Source organism: Pseudorca crassidens, chromosome 2 (assembly GCF_039906515.1).
Source record: "Pseudorca crassidens isolate mPseCra1 chromosome 2, mPseCra1.hap1, whole genome shotgun sequence".
Classification (NCBI taxonomy): Eukaryota; Metazoa; Chordata; class Mammalia; order Artiodactyla; family Delphinidae; genus Pseudorca; species Pseudorca crassidens.
This window is the reverse complement of record NC_090297.1, coordinates 18,203,899-18,222,331: the sequence shown is the minus strand read 5'-3', so window position 1 is coordinate 18,222,331 and position 18,433 is coordinate 18,203,899.

Here is an 18,433-nt window from a genome sequence, read left to right as displayed (position 1 = left end):
TTCATTTCCCTCTTCATGTTCTCTGTTTTAATTTTCTCTTGGGCTTTCAAAGTTGGAGAAAATAGGAGAGGGGTCTCTTCCCTCAAATCCTCAGCCACTCTGATCAGAAGGATTTTGGTGCTGGTTGGGAAATATGGGAACAAATCCCTCTACCAGCAGGTAGTTGAAGACTCTGAGCCTAGACTGGGAATTTGAGGAAGAGGCCCTACAGCCCTTATTTCTGGTATATCCTTCTCATTAACATCTCCATTGGGAGCCTATTCTGTAAGCATCTTTAGCCCTATTTCAGAAATGGAAAATTGAGACTCATGGATAATGGGTTGGAGCCAGGTTCACACAACCCCTTGAGAGGCAGAGATGGGATTTTAACCTTAACTACAGTGACTATGACAGTAGTGGATGGGAGCAGGGTCTGAGACTGGCTATTCCATGGAGCCAGGCCTGAGAGTCAGGCAGAGGGCAAGACTCCCAAACCATGCCACCTTTGCCCCCACCTGGCACTTCCCCAGGTGGGTTCCACCAGGCACCTGGCCTCTCTAGACTCCTGTTTATGATATGATCTCACATGTGTGTTGGCCACTGGCATGAGTTACTTCAATATTTCATAACAAACAGGTCACGTCATCACCCACCTTCATGCCTTAACCCTGGTGAGCTTTCAGGGGCGAACAGGGGCATGTGGAGAGGAGGCAACCTTTGTCTCTGCAAATCACCCTCCTAGCTGACCAATGTTCTTAACCTGTTTCCTGGTCTTCTCCGATGATCTGATGTAAGGTATGAATGCTCTCTTCAGAAGATACACACACAAACTTTGCCGAGCAATAGCATACCTCCAATGCCCTGGGAAGCCCTCACACCCCATGTGAGGAACTCTTGCTTCAAACCAAGTAAGTACAAGACCCAGGCTGGGTCTACCTTGGATCATTTGTTCGGTGTCCTCTGCTGGCTCTGGAGTCAGCCACACAAGGGTGCAAATCCTTGTCTGCTACATACTAGCAGTTGGACTGCAAGCTAGCAACTGCGTCTCTTCAGCCTCAGTTTCCACATCTGTATGAGACTGCTGATATTGAGAAAACAGTTCTGAGGCACCCGGCCCCACATTACACCATTAATTGCAGTAAAGCCAGGCACTGAACTCAACGTCCTGTGCCCTTTCTGCCACAGTATGCTGCTTCCTGCTTGGAAGTTGTGGGACTGTGGAAGGCTGGGAAGAGCTGAATCGCTCATCTGCCATGTGAGCTTGAGCAAGACACCTCACCTCTCAAAGCCTCTCTCCTCCCTTGCTCAGCAGCTGGTCGTTCTTGTACTGCTGCCTCCCTGGACAGAGATAATGGTGGGAAAGTTCTTTGAAATGCATCACACACCTACAAGGTATTATTAAGCTAATTCCAAGGAAATTGCCTGTAAGGTCCTCCAAGACTGAGCTGGTCAGGTGGCTGGGACAAAAGCCGAAACCAGCACACCAATTCATTAGTCATTAGGGAGTGAAAGCAATTTGGCCCTAGGTGAGAAAACTCAGAGAGGATAGTTGTCTTCTGTCATAAACACCTATCAAATGCCTACCAGGTGCCAGGCTCTATTTTATCTTAATTTTTTCTAATCCTCACCACAACCTAGCAAAGTGGGTATCATTATTCCCATTTTACAGAGGAAACAGATTCAGAGAGGCTGATTAACTTGATCCAGGTCACAAAGCAAGGAAGTGCCACAGCAAGCCACCATCCAGCACCATCTAGCTTCGAAGTCCATGTTCTTACTTCTACTTCAGGCCAATTTTTTCCCCTCACCATTCCCTTTACCTGGCACATATTTGGTCCCCAGTAAGTGCTTGCTGAATGAAAGACATAAGCCCGCCCCAGGTCTCCCTCTTATTTGTGAAATGGGATGATGGTACTCCCTTTGCACGTGTGTGGTTCGGATTAAAAATAACATGCGTAAAGCGTCTACCAGGCTCCCTGAAAATACAAGATTCACTATTAACTGAGTCTTACAGTTCACTATTGCATCAGCTCTGACAAACGGACTTTTGGAAGAGATTCTTACTGTGTAAATAAAAAAACAGGTTCAGAACAGGCGAAGTAACTTGCCCGTGGCCACACGGCTCCTAAGTAACAAAGCAGGGATTCAAATTCATGCCTGTGACACCGGAGACGGTGCCCTTTCCGAGAAGGCCAGTTACAGCTCTCCTTAGCTGTGGATGTGCCGGACAACCGTTAATTATCTGTCTTCCCGGTCTCATCACCTCTCACGGCTACCACTCTTATCCATTCCCCAGGCTACATCCTAAATCCTCCTTTCGCTCTCTCTTTCTCGCAGAACTGCGCCTCCGGGTCCGCTCTGCCCGCTCCCTGCTCCACTGGGAGAGGCGTTCCCCGCAGCCTCTTCTCTGCGCCGGGGCAGGGGCGGAGCCTCGGCCCACGTGGCCCAGAGCCCGGCTGGGCGGAGCCTAGCTGGCCCCGCCCCCAGCCCGACGACCCGCGCTCCCCCCGCGGGCCCTGGGGGCCGCTCGCAGGTGTTCGCTGGCGCCCGGATGTCTGAGCGCTGGCTCCGCTCTGGCTCCGGCTCCCTCCGCAGCCTGCGGGCGGGGCTCCCAGCCCATCCGGAGCCTCGCGGCGCCCCAGCCACTCTGCCAGCAGCGCGGCCTCCCGGTTCCCAGCCTCCCGGCCTGGGGGGCCCCCCACCCAGCGGAGTTGCTGACCCGACTGCTCTCCCGCTGCCCCCAGCTGCGCTTGGGCCGCTGCAGCCTCGGCGCGCCCCCACCCCGCTTCCTGCCTCGGCAGCTTTGCCCGGGCCGGGCTGCCGCCCTGGATCGCACCCCGTTCCTTCCTTCCTTCATTCTTTCAGGCAACTCGCATTCCTCGAGCGCCTGCGACGTGCCCCGCACAAGGCCTCTCCGACCTTCCGAGTGTGGCCCCAGGCCCACCAGGGTCCTCCGGGAAGCCTGTGCCCTCCGCCAAGCCTCTGCCCTCCGCCCAGCCTCTGCCCTCCGCCCGGTCTCCCTCCCCACCCCGCCCGACTCTCCTCCCTGTCTATTTCACTTGGAGTTTAGCATTTAATTGTTCTCTGATTATTTCTGCTGTTAAGGGTCAGTCAGTGGCAAGGTCAGGGGGTCACTTTGTGACCGAAATCAAGGGTCAGTCTGAAAGTAGAGTGAGGGGTCAGAGTGTGGCCAGAATTGGGGTTCAGCCAGACTGGCAAGGTTTGGAGATAGTGTGGGTAGAAGTTGGCAGCCGTCAGTCTGTGGCTGGACTTAATAGACAGGGTGTGAGGGTTAGTCTGAATAGCATCATCGGCCAAGGCTAGTGAGTCAGTCTTTGGGTAGAATCAGTGGACAGTGTGGATCAGGGTAGTAGGTCACCCAGAGACCAGGATTTAGGGGTTGCCTTTGGTAAGCCAGATAAGGGGAAGGGGGCGCTGTAGCTCTCTGAACTCGGATTCATATCCCTCTATGGCTGGGGGCTGACCATAGCCTCTCCCTGCATCACCCAGGCTGTGGAGCTGCCCTTCCAACTGGGACACTACCTGTCCTCAATGCCACCCTGCTCCTACCTTGTCCCAGAGCCTGGAGGCAAAACCCTCCTCGGGCCAGACCGTGGTCAGACTGGCAGTAACACTGGCCATGGCAGGGAGGCCTTGGGCTTCCAAGGGATCCGGCCTTGGAGCCACCCATGTTTAACGGGTAAGTTGATGCTCTTCCCTGTACCTTTCTGTCATTTGTTCATAAACCTAAAGGCTGTCAGGGATGGAAGGACCCTTAGAGGTCACACATGTGGCCCAAGAGGGGAAGGAGCCTGCTCAGGGACACACAGCAAACTCGTGGTCAAGACAGAACTTGACGGAATTCCCTGGCGGTCCAGTGGTTAGGACTCAGCACTTTCACTACCATGACCCAGGTTCAATCCCTGGTGGGGGAACTAATATCCTGCAAGCTTGGCCAAAAAAAAAAGACAGGACTCGAACCCATGCCTCCTAACTTTGTATCTAGGAAACTTCGTGTGATACTCTGCCTCCCCAGAGCAAGGATTGTTACTCCCACTTTAGAGGTGGGGCAGCTGAGGCCCTGAGAGGCTTCAGGGATCACACAGCTCTCACAGAGGGACTGCCGGGGGCTGGTGGACTGCGCAGACCCCCACATGAGGATGTGGAAATGTGAAGTCAGGGAATGGTGACTCCCTAAAGCATTGTCTCCTTGTCATTGCCACCCAGCCCCCTCCCTCGCGCCCTCATTAGGAGCAAATGAAACAAGGGTGGCCAAGTGAAGCCAGGGAGGAGAGAGAACACTTTTTAAGAACTGCTGGGGAAGAGCTCAGCTGGGTTCTTATGGAAGCATATGGAACTCATTACCCTAAGTCGAGGTGGTCGCTGGCCAGCTGGCCGTTGGTCAGTTTGGGGCTAAAAGTGTGTGTTGTGTGGCAATGGGGGTACCCAAGGCAGACTCCCCAGAATAACCTGCCCGCTCACCGATCCAGGTTCTTCCTGAACCTGGTTTTGTTTCCAGCCTATGCCATTTTTAGCATTTAAAAAAAAAAAGAAAAGATTTCAAGACACTGGGTACTCGGCCACTATAGGTTCTGGGGGGAGGAGACAAGTACTTAGGGACCGTCAAGACAGTCCCCTCCACCACCGCTCACACACGTCTCTTCCCCACCAGGGCCCCTGGCAGTTCTTGCATTGGGTCCAGATGCATGAAGGATTGATCCCAGCTTCCATCCAGGGTTCATCCAGGTGGGCCCTGAGGGACCTAAATGTTGGTCCTGACTCCTGTCCATCACATTTCCCTCGAAAAGTTTGACTCCACATTCAAAGACAGCAGCAAGAAAGTGTTCAAAAGAGGCCATTCACTAGTACACAGCATTTTAGTCTATGTGGTAATGTGAGACCGGAGCACTGCCTCCATTTCACCCCTGTGAGGCTCACAGATATTAAGGGATCTGCCAAAGGTCCCTGGAGTAAGTGTCAGGGCCCAGGTCTCCGACATAGCTTCCACATCCAGTCGTGTTGATGTCTGCAGTTTTTAATTTTATTTAATTTTATATATTTTTTTGGTCGTGCCGCACGGCTTGCAGGATCTTAGTTCCCTAGCCAGGGACTGAACCCGAGCCACAGCAGTGAAAGCGCCGAGTCCTAGCCACTGGACCGCCAGGGAATTCCCTGCAGTTCTTTTAACTTTGTACAAACCAATGGTCACACAGAATTGGCCTCAGCCAGACCCCACAGCCCTCCCGTACTTTCTGTGAGTTTGGGAATCAGACAGATGCTGGCTGAAATCCTAGCTTTGTCACGTATTAGCTATGCCATCACAGGTAAGTTATTTATCCTCTCAGAGCCTTAGATGGCTGCTGTGATGTTTAAAGCAGACAACATATGTAAAGCGCCTGGCACTTGGTAGGCCCTGGGTGATGCCATCCGCAGAGCTTGCTGGGTATGGTTGTCAGATTCCTCATCTTTCCGGGTGGCAGTATTGTTGGCATAATCCAATCCCAGCATCTCAGCACTGCCTGTCTAGCATGTGTGTTCTTCAGAGGCCTTTCACACATCCACAGGAGTATCTGATCAGCAGGACAGCTTGGTGCCTTGAGGAATAGTGCAGGGGCTTAAAAAGCAGGGCTGCAGTCCAGCATCTCCACTCCCAGGCTCTGCCACCTTGGACAAGCTCCTTTACTTCTCTGAACCTCAGAGAACCAGCACAGAGCCACCACAGAGTCCTGCTGAGTATTTAGTGAGGAACTAAAGGTAAAGCACTGAGAAGCCTGCCAGCACATGGAGGCACTCAGTAAGTCACAGATGGAGTTAGGAATAGTCCCGTTTCACAGATGGAGAAACTGGAGTCCCAGAGGGGGTAAGCAACTCATCCAATGTCATAGGGAAAGGCCCCCTCACAGACCTAGAGATTAAAAACCAGATCTTCACACTCCCAGTCCATGCCCAGCTACTACTTTCTCATTATTGGGATTTGTAATTATTTCATGACAAATGTGTTTTCAGCTGGTGGAAGGACAGAGCTTTAGACCCAGGCCCAGCTTACTCATGAAAGCACCCCTTTTTAGAATAGAATGGGGGTGTGGGGTTTGGGGTAGGAAGGACATGACCCAGAGGCCAGAGGACCTGGAGGCCGAACGTGGCAGGAGATCTGTGATCAGACAGACCTGTCTCTGCCACGTCTTAGCTGTGTGACCACCTCTCTGAGCCTCAGTTTTTCATCTGAAACTCCCAATAGTACCTCTTTCCTAGGGTTGTTGTAGGAATTAAATAAGACAGCAGAGATAGAGTACCTGGCACAGATGAGATGCTTGAACTTGGCAGCCCTTATAATTTTATCAAGATCTAGTGGGGCAGGACCCACCTGCTTCTTCGTCATCATCCTCATCTGTGAATCTTTTTGGATTTTTTTTTTTTTTTTGGCCCTGCCACGCAGCATGTGGGATCTTAGTTCCCTGACCAGGGATCTAACCCGCACCCCCCTGCCTTGGAAGCATGGAGTTTTAACCACCGGACCGCCAGGGAAGTCCCTGTGAATCTTTTAGTAAACTTTCAATTGAACATACAATATTTGGCTACTGAAATGCCTATGAGTGCCTGCAGTCCCCCACAAGCAGTGTGAACTTGGACAAATTCCTTAGCTTCCTTCATCCTCAGTGTCTGCACCTATAAAATGGGGATAATAAAAGTCCCTACTTTGTGAGGATTAAATTAGTTAACACATAGCACTCTCAGTCTAATGCTTGACACGTAATAGGAACCCCCCCAAATGCTAGCTATCATTCCTTATCTTAGCATACCATGTGCAGTGTGTTCTCATACATTCTATAGCCATCTGTGCTTGTATATAGAATCGTAATGTCTCAATTTTTAAAAAATAAAATTGACATTTCAGGAAGAAGTACAGATAAGTAATATGGTTTTGTGAGACCCAGAGCCCAGCCAATTTCACACACAGCCACACATGTGCGTGTACACACACACATACATGAAGACACACGCACACACACTGTGAAGAAGGCCGTGCTGTGCTGTGCTGCTTCCTCTTACCTTGGAGAGCTGCCTGCACCTCCCTCCCACTCACTGTGCTCTGTGTAGGGAGACAAGAAGCTGTGCTCACCCCTCAGCAGGAGATTTCCTTGGCAAAACTGACCTGGGAGGAAGCCCTGGCTCTAGCTGGTAACCTGAGTATCAGAGCCCAGGTCTCAGTCCTCGTTCTCTCCCCTCCTTGCTGTGCACTAGCTTCACCTCTCTGAGCTTTGGCTTCTCATCTGTGAAGGGGGGCTAACCGTTTCTACCTTTCAGGGCTGCTGTGAGGATTAGAGAAATGCACAAAAAGTGCCTGGCACGTAGTCATTGCTCCATAAGTGAGAGTTCTTCAAAGCCTGGCTGGTTTTTTAACTCAGTAAGAGGTATCTTTTTTATATTCTTTAATAAAACAGGATTATGGTCTTTGTACCTTATATAATTAATACACTTTATTGCTTTTTAAACACATCTGTTAATCCAATAAAGGTGGTTTTCCTCCTAAAACTATCTTCTTTCCTTTTTTATTCATATTTTACAATGTCTGGGCAAGTCATTGGAGCCCACTGAACCTCAGTTTCCTTATCTCTAAAATGGGAAAAATGCCTTCCTCATGAGATTGTTTTGAGAATTCAGTGAGATGGTGCATGTAAAAGTGGTTTGTACATTGTAAAGTCCAGCAGGTGTAAGAAATTATTTTTTGCACCCTTCCTTTCCCTCTCACTAGGCTGAATTCCTCAAAGACAGGAGGGAGTTTTATTTACCTTTGTATCCCCTGCATTGAATGTGTAGCAGTAAACTTAATAAAAACAGTAGTGGTGATAAGAACTTTCATTTCCTGAATACTTACTGTGTGCAAGACTCTGGGCTAAGTGCATCTTAATGGAAGGATGAGTGATAGACATTTAAAAGTTTTTGATTCCCTCTGCTGATTATTTATTTATTTTAAAAATATGTATTTATTTGGTTGCACCGGGTCTTAGTTGTGGCAGGTGGGCTCTTTAGTTGCAGCACGTGGGCTCCTTAGTTGCAGCATGCGAACTCTTAGTTGCATCATGCAGGTAGGATCTCGTTCCCTGACCAGGGATCGAATTCGGGCTCCTTGCATTGGGAGCGCAGAGTCCCATCCACTGCGCCACCAGGGAAGTCCCTCTGCTGATTATTTAAAGGTGAAGGGATTGTTTTACTTCTCCCTTCAGCAAGTTCTGTCTTCCATTCTGCAGGCAAATTATTTTTATTTTGGGGTCTTATACATTGGCTGGCCAATCCAGTTGAATAACCATAATAGCCATCTTTAGTTTCCTTATCTATAAAATGGGGCTAACGATCAACTTAACCTCATTTAAACGTGTCCCATAAGTGACAATAACTTTCCCTTACTCCTTCCTTTCCTCTCCACCTAGACACACCCTTTCCTTGGAGAAGAAGCTGGTGACAGGACAAGGTGATTAAACTGGGTGGCAGAGAGCTGAGTCCCTTCAGTTCTCTGTGCTTTTTTTCTTTTTTTTTTTTTGGCTGTTCCCTGAGGCTTGTGGGATCTTAGTTCCCCCACTGGGGATCAAACCCGCGTCCTCAGTAATGAAAAGCAGGGAGTCCTAACCACTGGACCGCCAGGGAATTCCCTCTCTGTGCTTTTGTTTCTTTTGTTAATCAGGGTGGCAGATCTTTCTGGAATAACTCCCTGATTCTGAGACCCTGCATGTCCCGCCTCCTAAATAATCTCCCTTTTCTGCCGTAGCTCCAAAGATTCAACTCACCCAAGTGCCACATGCCCCCTATGATCATGTGCTGTATATTACAAGTTCCTTTAAGTCCTGGGAGGCAGAGTTGTGTGTTCAGGGTTTGATTTCTATCTTTCCAAGCATTTTCTTATCATCATTTCATCTCATCCTTGACAAACCTTTCAAAGTCCCCAAGTCACACATGGGGCAGCTAGGGCCCAGAGAGGAGAAGGGCCTTGGTTAAAGCCACAGAGTGAGTGACAGAGCTGGTCCTATGACCCGGATATGCTATGAGCCCGTCTGAGCTCAGGTCCTCTCTGAGCATCTTGACACCAGGCTTTGTGCTTAATGCTTCCTCACAGTAATTTTATAAAGCAGGTGCTGCCCCCACTTTCCAGATGAGGAAACTGAGACTCAGGCAGGTAAAATAACTTGTCCAAGTCAGAATCATGATATAATCAGGGCTGACTCCAAAGTGTGTGCTTTTTATTGAACACCCTGTGGCCTCTGCAGCTTTGCTGTCTTGGAGCCTGAAAGATGGCCTCTCCCAAGTCTCTGCAGCAGTAGTGTTGTACCCTAAAGCAAGGAGTGATTGCCAAGGCTGACCCCCATGCCCCAGTCTCTCAGCCCCAGCAGCTGGGGTCAGGAGATTCACAGAGCAGGGCACACAAGGGCCCTGCTGCAGCAGTGATCTGCATGGAGGGCCCCCCCATCCCTAAAGCCCATTGTCTCCCCACGAGACAATACAGATAAAGGACCCAGCCTAGTGGTCTGCCGGCATCAATCTGTAACCATGGAAATCCCTAGGGAGACAATTTCAAAGCCCTCCCTGCCACCCTTCACCCTGCAGCTGTGGCTCCAGGAGCCCGGCCTCCAGCAGAAGGGGCACTACTGATAATCACCACCCCCCACCACTGCCACCACAAAATGGGACACAGCTGGGCTCCCCACAACATACATCCTCCCAGAACTGGTGTTGTCAAAGGGGCCTTGGATGCGTTTAAGGCCTAAACCTTATTTCTTTTGCGAGAAGGTTAGTTCTGTGAGGTTCTGCACTGGTGAGATGTCATTGATTACAGGGTTGGGCACAGGGAAAGTAAGGTCTCAGCGGAATTCTTAACCATGGAACCAGGGCCTGGGAAGGTATTAGGTCTTCAGCGCACGATTTCCCCCTGGTGGCCAGTTGCTGCAATTGTCAGCTTCGGTTCTAAAGAGGAACAAAAATTATTACCTCTTTTTCCTTGGTATCTAGTGTGTTCGAGACGCCCACACGCAGATCTAATCCTCACAGCCACTCTGAGATGTGGGTGTTCTTATCTTACTTATACATGCTGAAGCCAAGGCTTTCAGACGATATCCAGAAGGAAGGAAAGGTAGCAGAGTGGTTGAGAGGGTGAACCCAGGCTGGCCTGGCTCAAAACCTGCTCCACCATCACCAGCCCTATGATCTTGGGAAAAGCACCTAAACTCTCTGAGTCTCAGTTTCTTCATATGTAAAGTGGGAGTGATAACAATACACACTTCATAAGGACGTTATGAGGATTATTTATAAGCCTTAAGAACAGTGACTGGCACATAGTAAATAAAATTCTGTGCCCTGATACTTCTTAAGCTGTGTGCCTTCAGGCATATCTTGAACTACTCCTGGCCTCAGTTCTTTCACCTGTAAAATGGGGCTAATTGTGCCTTCTTCTTAGGGCTGTGGTACCACTTCATTGTAACTGAAGTGGATTTGGGGTATGAACATACTTGCTTTACCACTATTCGCATCATTTTTATCTGCATTTTGGGGGAGGAATGATCATGGGGGCAGAGGGATGGGCAGAGGGATACTTCTCCTCTCTCCATAAACCAGGAGTAGGAGATACCTGAGAATTCTGACCCTGGCGACCTCTTTGGCTTGCAGAGTCACAGAGCTTCTCACAGTGGCCAAGTGGCCTCTCAACTATTCCAAAAATCTTTCACTGAGTTCAGTTCAATAAGCAATTCTTGGGCTTCTATTCCACGATGGGCACTGGGCTGGATACTGGGGTGTGAAGATAAAGAAGACGAGTAGTGACTTAAATCTGGTGGGGAAAGACAGAACAGAAAAACAATTACAATATGAAATGATGACAGATTGAGATTCCTAACAGGAGGTGGGGAGCAGGGATCAGAGTCAGCTTCTGAGAAATGGATGCTGTAAGCTATCACCACCCATACTCATACTGTGGCCAATACCACTTGGACTCCAAAGACTGAATGTCTTGCTTATTTCAAAATACTTCTGAGTCTTATTTTTTTATGTTAATAATTGATCTGGATTCTTGATTTTGCTGTCCCAGGCTTCAATTCTGTTCAACTAAAGAGTTAAAATACACCCATTTAAAAAAAATTTTTATTTTATATTGGAGCATAGTTAATTAACAATGTTGTGTTAGTTTCAGGTGTATAGCAAAGTGGTTCAGTTTTACATATACATGTATCTATTCTTTTTCAAGTTCTTTTCCCATTTAGGTTATTACAGAATATTGAGCAGCGTTCCCTGTGCTATACAGTAGGTCCTTGTTGGTTATCTGTTTTAAATATATCACTGTGTACATGTCAGTCCCAGACTCCCAATCTATCCCACCCCCTGGTTACCACCTTCCTTCCTGGTAACCATAAGTTCATTCTGTAAGTCTGTGAGTCTGTTTCTGTCTTGTAAATAAGTTCATGTGTATCTTTTTTTTAGATTCCACATGTAAGCAATATCATATTATATTTGTCTTTGTCTGACTTACTTCACTTAGTATGATAATCTCCAGGTCCACCCATGTTGCTGCAAATGGCATTATTTCATTCTTTTTAATGGAGGAGTAATATTCAGTTGTATATATGTACCACATCCTCTTTATCCATTCATCTGTCAATGGAAAATACACCCATTTTTACTAAGCATTGTTTGAGATCACACGTGCATATGGGGTATACAGCATTCTCAATGAGCTGTGTATCTGAGAAACTTGTGTCTGAGAGCAGACCTTTTTTTTCCTGGTAGAAGAGGTGGAGAGAAGCATCCCAAGCAGAGAGAATACCGTGAGCTTACAGGGAGAGCAGGGAGGTCAGAGGGGTTGTCGGAAAAAGTGTGTTTTATGAGAGCCTAAGGTCCCTGTGTGAAGGATGCTGAAGATCAGAGGGGCTGGCAGGGGGTGGGGTGGTCAGGCCATGCTGGGAACTATTTGCAAGACCATAAGCAAATGTGTGTTTTAAAGAGTCCCTTCGGGGGACTTCCCTGGTGGTCCAGTGGTAAAGAATCCGCCTTACAATGCAGGGGACGTGGGTTCGATCCCTGGTCAGGGAACTAAGATCCCACTTGCAACGGGGCAACTAAGTCCGCGTGCCACAACTACTGAGCTCACTCACCTCAGCTAGAGAGCCCCCATGCCTCAAACTACAGAGCCCACACGCTCTGGAACCTGTGCACCACAACTGGAGAAGAGAAAACCCGCCGCCACAACTAGAGAGAAGCCCACGTGCAGCATCGAAATATCCCGCATGCATCAACGGAGATCGTGCGTGCTGCAAGCAACTAAGACCCGACGCAGCCAAAAATAAATAAATAAATAATAAATAAATCTTTTTTAAAAACCCTAAAGAGTTCCTTCGGGAAAAGGAGGGAATAAATTGATAATCCCATGAATTGTAGGTTGTGCTTCCCCAAGCTCCTCTGGACACCTCTACAGGGACCTAAATCCGATTGTCCTCCTCCAATGAGACCCACAAGACTCAACATCTGTGAAAAACATCTACAGGGTCTGGAAACATCTGGAAAGAATTTGGCCAATCTGGTAGCCCTGGCTTTCCCAGCGGGGCTGCATCTTTCACATTCTTTTTCTCCTCCCTAAGTCCATAGGGGGTTAACTGGCTAATAGATAGCCTCGCAGGCTTTGGGCAGGTACTGGAGTTCACCGCTAGATGGCAGCCTTAACCCTTCAACCCCACCAGCTTCCACCCAAAGGCCAGAGAGAAGGGAAAATGAACTAAGAAATATGAAGGATGTGCAACCACCCTTTCAGGTGCTCGTCATCACCTCCATTTTATAGATGAGAAAACGAAGCCTCTAGGAGGTGAAGCCACCAGTCAGTCCAAAGTCACACAGATAGGTGGGCATAGTGGAACTTAGCCTCTCTAAGCTTCAGTTTCCTCATCTGTAAAATGAAACCGACCCACACGGGCAACACTAATCAACTTTCTGTCTCTATAGGTTTGCCTATTCTAGACACCTCACATAAATGTAATAATATAATATGTAGCCTTTTGTGTCTGGTTTCTTTCACTTAGCATAATGTTTTCAAGACTCAACAACATTGTAGCAGGTATCAGTACTTCATTTCTTTTTTGCTTTGTTTTGTTTTAATTAATTTATTTATTTGCCTGCCTCGGGTCTTAGTCACAGCATGCAGAATCTTTGTTGCGGCATGCAGGATCTTTAGTTGTGCGTGTGGGCTTAGTTGCCCAACGGCTTGTAAGAGTCTTAGTTCCCCAAGCAGGGATCAAACCCACATCCCCTGCATTGGAAGGCAGATTCTTAACCACTGGACCACCAGGGAAGTCCCCTTCATTTCTTTTTATGACTGAATAATATCCCTCTGTATGGATATACCATATTTATTTAAGCAGTCATCAGTTGATGGACATTTGGGTTGTTTCCAAGTTTTGCTTATTATGAATAATGCTGCTATGAAAACATCAGTTCTCTTGGGAATATATCTAGGAGTGGAATTCCTAGGTCATATGGTAACTCTGCGTATAACTTTTTGAGGAACTCCCAAACCGTTTTCCAACGTTGCTGCACCAATTTACATTCCCACCAGCAATATATGAGGGCTCCAATTTCTACATGTCCTGGCCAATACTTGTTATTGTCATTCTTTTTTTTTTTTTTTTTTTTTTTGCGGCACTCGGGCCTCTCACTGTTGTGGCCTCTCCCGTTGCGGAGCACAGGCTCCGGACGCGCAGGCTCAGCGGCCATGGCTCACGGGCCCAGCCGCTCCACGGCATGCAGGATCTTCCCGGACCAGGGCACGAACCCACGTCCCCTGCATGGGCAGGCAGACTCTCAACCACTGCGCCACCAGGGAAGCCCTGTCATTCTTTTTGATTAAAGCCATTCTAGTATGTGTGAATCTTGTGGGGGTTTTTTTTGGCCTCTCTGCGCGGCATGCAGAATCTTAGTTCCCTGATCAGGGATCAAACCCATGCCCCCGGCCGTGGAAGTGCGGAGTCCTAACCACTGGACCACCAGGGAAGTCCCTCTTGTTGTGGCTTTGATTTTCACTTCTTAATGTCTAATGATATTGGGCACCTTTTTATGTGCTTATTGGCCTCTGTATGTCTTCTTTGGAGAATTGTCCATTCAAATACTTTATCTTCTCAATACATTTTGGTAATATTATGCCAAACGTGTTCACACACACACACACAGACACACACACAGAGCACATTCTCGTACCATCCCAGATTTACTTCAACTATCACAACAGCTCTATGAGGAAGCCATGATTTGCGCCACTTTTCAGGTGAAGGAACTGAGGCTCAGAGTAGTGCAATGATATGCCCAAAAGCCCACAGCTTACGGAGTGTCAGGGCCCAGAGTTTTACTTACTTAAGAAACATTCATATAGTATTTACTATGTGCCAGTCCAGAGCACCTGTGAACCTCACATTCCAACAGTTTTCCGGTGAAAGGATCATTATCAATAGCAGAACTTCTCTGAAGCAGCAACTTCCTTCTTTTTTTTTAAAAAAAAAAAACTTTTTCTCTCCAATTACCAAAGTAACACATTTTAGAATAGTTGGAAAAGACTTTACAGAGAAGCACAAATATGATGGAGCAGAGATTTTTTCCTTCTTCCTTCCCACAGCTCTGATTTGGCTTCTGTCTGATTTTGGATTTATGTGAACAGGTAACACAGTGGGGAGCCCCAGAACAGGAGGTCTGTGCCTTCAGGAAGTTTCTATCAAGCAATTTATATTTTGAAAAGTAGGGCTTTGAGTAGAAGGTATCAGAGGCATTTTTCAGGAGAAGATATACCAGGGATGAGGTACACCAGCTGCGATGGAAGCTTGCTTTGGTTTGGGGACTTTTCTAGGGCTTTTGGGTCTGGCTGGAACAGGGCTTTCTCCCTTACCAGCTGTACCGTCTCATTTAATGTCCCCCGTGCCTCAGTTTCCTCATCTGGAAAATGGGACTAAGCATCCCTAACTTATCTAGTTGTGGGCACACTCCTCCCACCCTCAACGATGCCTGCAGCACTGGAACTCTGGGTTCACTGGCAGAACATACCCTCCTTCAATGGGGTTGGTTCTGGGGCTGAGTTCTTTGTTCAGAATGGCTCAGTGGGCCTCCCTGGTGGCGCAGTGGTTGAGAGTCTGCCTGCCGATGCAGGGGACACGGGTTTGTGCCCCGGTCTGGGAGGATCCCACGTGCCGTGAAGCGGCTGGGCCCGTGAGCCATGGCCGCTGAGCCTGTGCGTCCGGAGCCTGTGCTCCGCAATGGGAGAGGCCTCAACAGTGAGAGGCCTGTGTACCGCAAAAAAAAAAAAAAAAGAGTGGCTCAGTGCCTTGGGAGATAGAGATCTGAGTTCAGATCCTGGTCAGATCCTGGTTTCCTCTTTAACCAACCCTTGCTCAAATCCCCTACATGTTTGAGCCTCAGTTTCCTTCTTGTACCTACGTTATAGGATAGTTGGGAGGTTTCAATATAGTAACGCATGTAAAGTGCCTGTCTGGTGCTTTACACTGAGGAAGTGTTCAGGAAACGTGAGCTCGTAACACCATCATCACTTACTGCAGACCTACTGTGTGCCCGGCACTCTCAGGGAGGAGGACATGAAGGTGAAAACACAGCATGGGTCGTGTTCCCAAGGACTTTGAAGATGTCTGACTTCAGACTCTTTTTTCCTGTCACGCCACCATTTGAGTTGCGTCTTGAAGGGCGAGTCAGATTTGTCACTTGGGGTTGGGAGGGAGAAGAGGCCTTGTGGATGTGGAGCCATGGAGGCCAAGCCTGGGAAATGGGAGAGTGTAGGGCGTGAAGGGAAAACTGCAAGTATTTTAATTCAGTTCCATGTGAGGGCCTCTTCAGTCCATCTCACACAAATCTCAGTGAAAATATATTAAATACCTGCTACGCACCCCTCTGAGGACTTTATATCCAATCCCTTATGGAATCTTCACGGTAAATGGAAAGGTCACTTTGCCATTCCCATTTCAAAGATGAGTAATTTGAGGCTCAGAGAGATCCAGCAACCTGACTAAGAGCCCTACACTAGGAATGGATGTGGCAGGAATTCACGTTCAGGGTGACCCAGTGCAGATCTGCATCTCACACCTCTGGCAGGAATTAGTTCCCAGGCAGTGAAACTCTAAAGCCAGCCCCAGCTGCCTGGTTCTCAACTATGGAAAGCTGGCTCACGGCCCCCTTGCTGGCTCCCTTCTTTCGTCCCAGCCCCACCCTGCTACCCCCATTTCCCTTCCTGGCCCTGAGGCCCTGCTCCTTCCCCAAACCTATTCTGCCACAATTCCTTCCAGGTTCCCTCATCTGTAAAATGGGGTTAATAATAGTGCCTGTCCCAGAGGGGTGACGTGAGGATCAGAGGAGATGCCCAAGTGCTTGGAGCCCAGCACACAGTAGGTTCTGTAAATATTAACGATCATCATCACCATCATCCTCTTAATGATATCCCTGATGTCCTGTGACATCGGCTAAGTGGAAGCATTATCGGTATTTGATGGTTGAGGAAATTGATGTTGAGAGGTAGACCAGCAGCCTGTCCAGCGGCGCTCAGATGGCAGGTGGGGAGTGGGACTTGAATCTGGGCCTGCTGAGCCTCTGACTTCAAATCTCATTAACTTCTGCCACTCTTTGCTGGGAAGATGAATGAATCATTTAATCAATATTTATTTCCCATCTTCTGCATGCCACGCCAGGCCGTAGATGCTGAGGGGCATTCAGAGAGAGATATCACCTGGTCCCTTGAGAGAGCTTAGAACCCAACAGATAAACCAGGCATGAAAACAAAGCCTTGTTTTTTGAGGCAGAACACACGAAGGGTCCTAAGAGGGCGAGAGGCACTCTGACTGGGAGAGGGGAGGCAGGCAGGGAAGGCTTCCTGGAGGAGGTGATGTTTAAGCTAGGCTATGAAGCTTTTTCCCGTGTGGCCACTAAGGAAAGAAGGCATCAGAGACACCATCAGCTGTGTGGGCAGGGCAGCAGCGCCTGGAGGCCGGTCACCAGGCTCTTCAAGGTGCAACAGAGCCTATGAGTTGAAGGTGAATGAAGGTTGTCATGATAAGTGTTTTCCAAAAACTTGTAGAGGATGGCTGTGAGAAAACCACTGGGAGCACAACTGCATGTAATAAGCGTATAGGGACTTGAATGTTTAAGTCCTTGGCTGTGGTGTTTAAAAATTCATTGCCTGAAAGGTGTGGCATACAGTATTTTGGAAAGAAAAATGAAGAATTGGCCAAGAAGACGTGAATTGAAGCAAATGATGAAAATTCACATTTTAGTGAACACTGATCACCTCAATAAGTTATGTAGAAAAATACATGTTCAAATGGTTTTAATTGTTGGGCAATAAAGTCTATTTTCTTTCAAATAAAATAATAATAATAAATAAACTGGGCCATGAAAGACCAGTGACATGTGTAGACAGGAGTAAAGGGGTCTGCGCACTGGAGATAAGGCCAGAGGTGCAACCACAGCTGCCATTCCTTGGGGTTCCTTATGAACCGCACTCTGTGCTGAGTGCTTTACATGCATTATCTCATGAGATTTCCCCACAACCTTATGAAGTGAGTGGTAAGGGATAAGAAAACCAAGCTCAGAGAGTTTACAAAACTTCCCTGGGGTCACACAGTTAGCAAAGTGGCCAGGCCTGGATTTGAACCCAGGGCTGTCTACTTCAAGGTCTGGGCTCTTCACCACTATGCATTATTGCTACCTCATCCTCCAGATCTGAGGATCAGGTATTAAGCTGGGGACTGACTCTGGAAGGGCTCTGAATGCCAGGCTCAGCCTTGCATAAAAATCACACAGCAACAGGCAGGAATCAGCAGACCTGGAATTAAGAAGCAGCTTTTAGCAGCTCTGCCACTCACCAGCCAAGGTCCCTTCTCTGAGCCTTGACGTCTCTAAACTGGAGCGATGAGGAATGTAAATGGATTATCGGCAGTGAGGGAGGGAAGACCCGTGACAAAAGGATTGTTGAGGAGAAGCCTGGAGATGTTCAAATATTTACTGAGTGTTGGGCTCTGGGAATACAACTGTGAACAAATCAAAACTGTGCACCCTGGACCCCCACCCAAGCCTGCAAGGGGCACAGCTTGGGAGAGCAGGGGAGGAGCCTCTTATTGGAACAAGCAAGGGCTCAGGACCGGGCCTGTCCCAGACTGAACTCAAATCAGCGAATCTCTCTGTGTGACCCTGGGCAAGTTACCTAGCCTCTCAGACTGTCCATCTTTACCACGAAGATCATCATTCCTCTTCTGACGACTGTTCGCTCAAATTAAATAAGATGTAATCATCTCCAGAGTGCTAGGCATACTGTGGGCACTCAGTTGACGTTAGTACCCCCTATGAAGAGGTATAAACGTTAGGCTCCGTCCTCAGCCCCCTTGCCAAGAAAGAGAACAGTTTCCTGGCTTTCATTTTAGCGGGGGGGTAAAACGATATAAATACC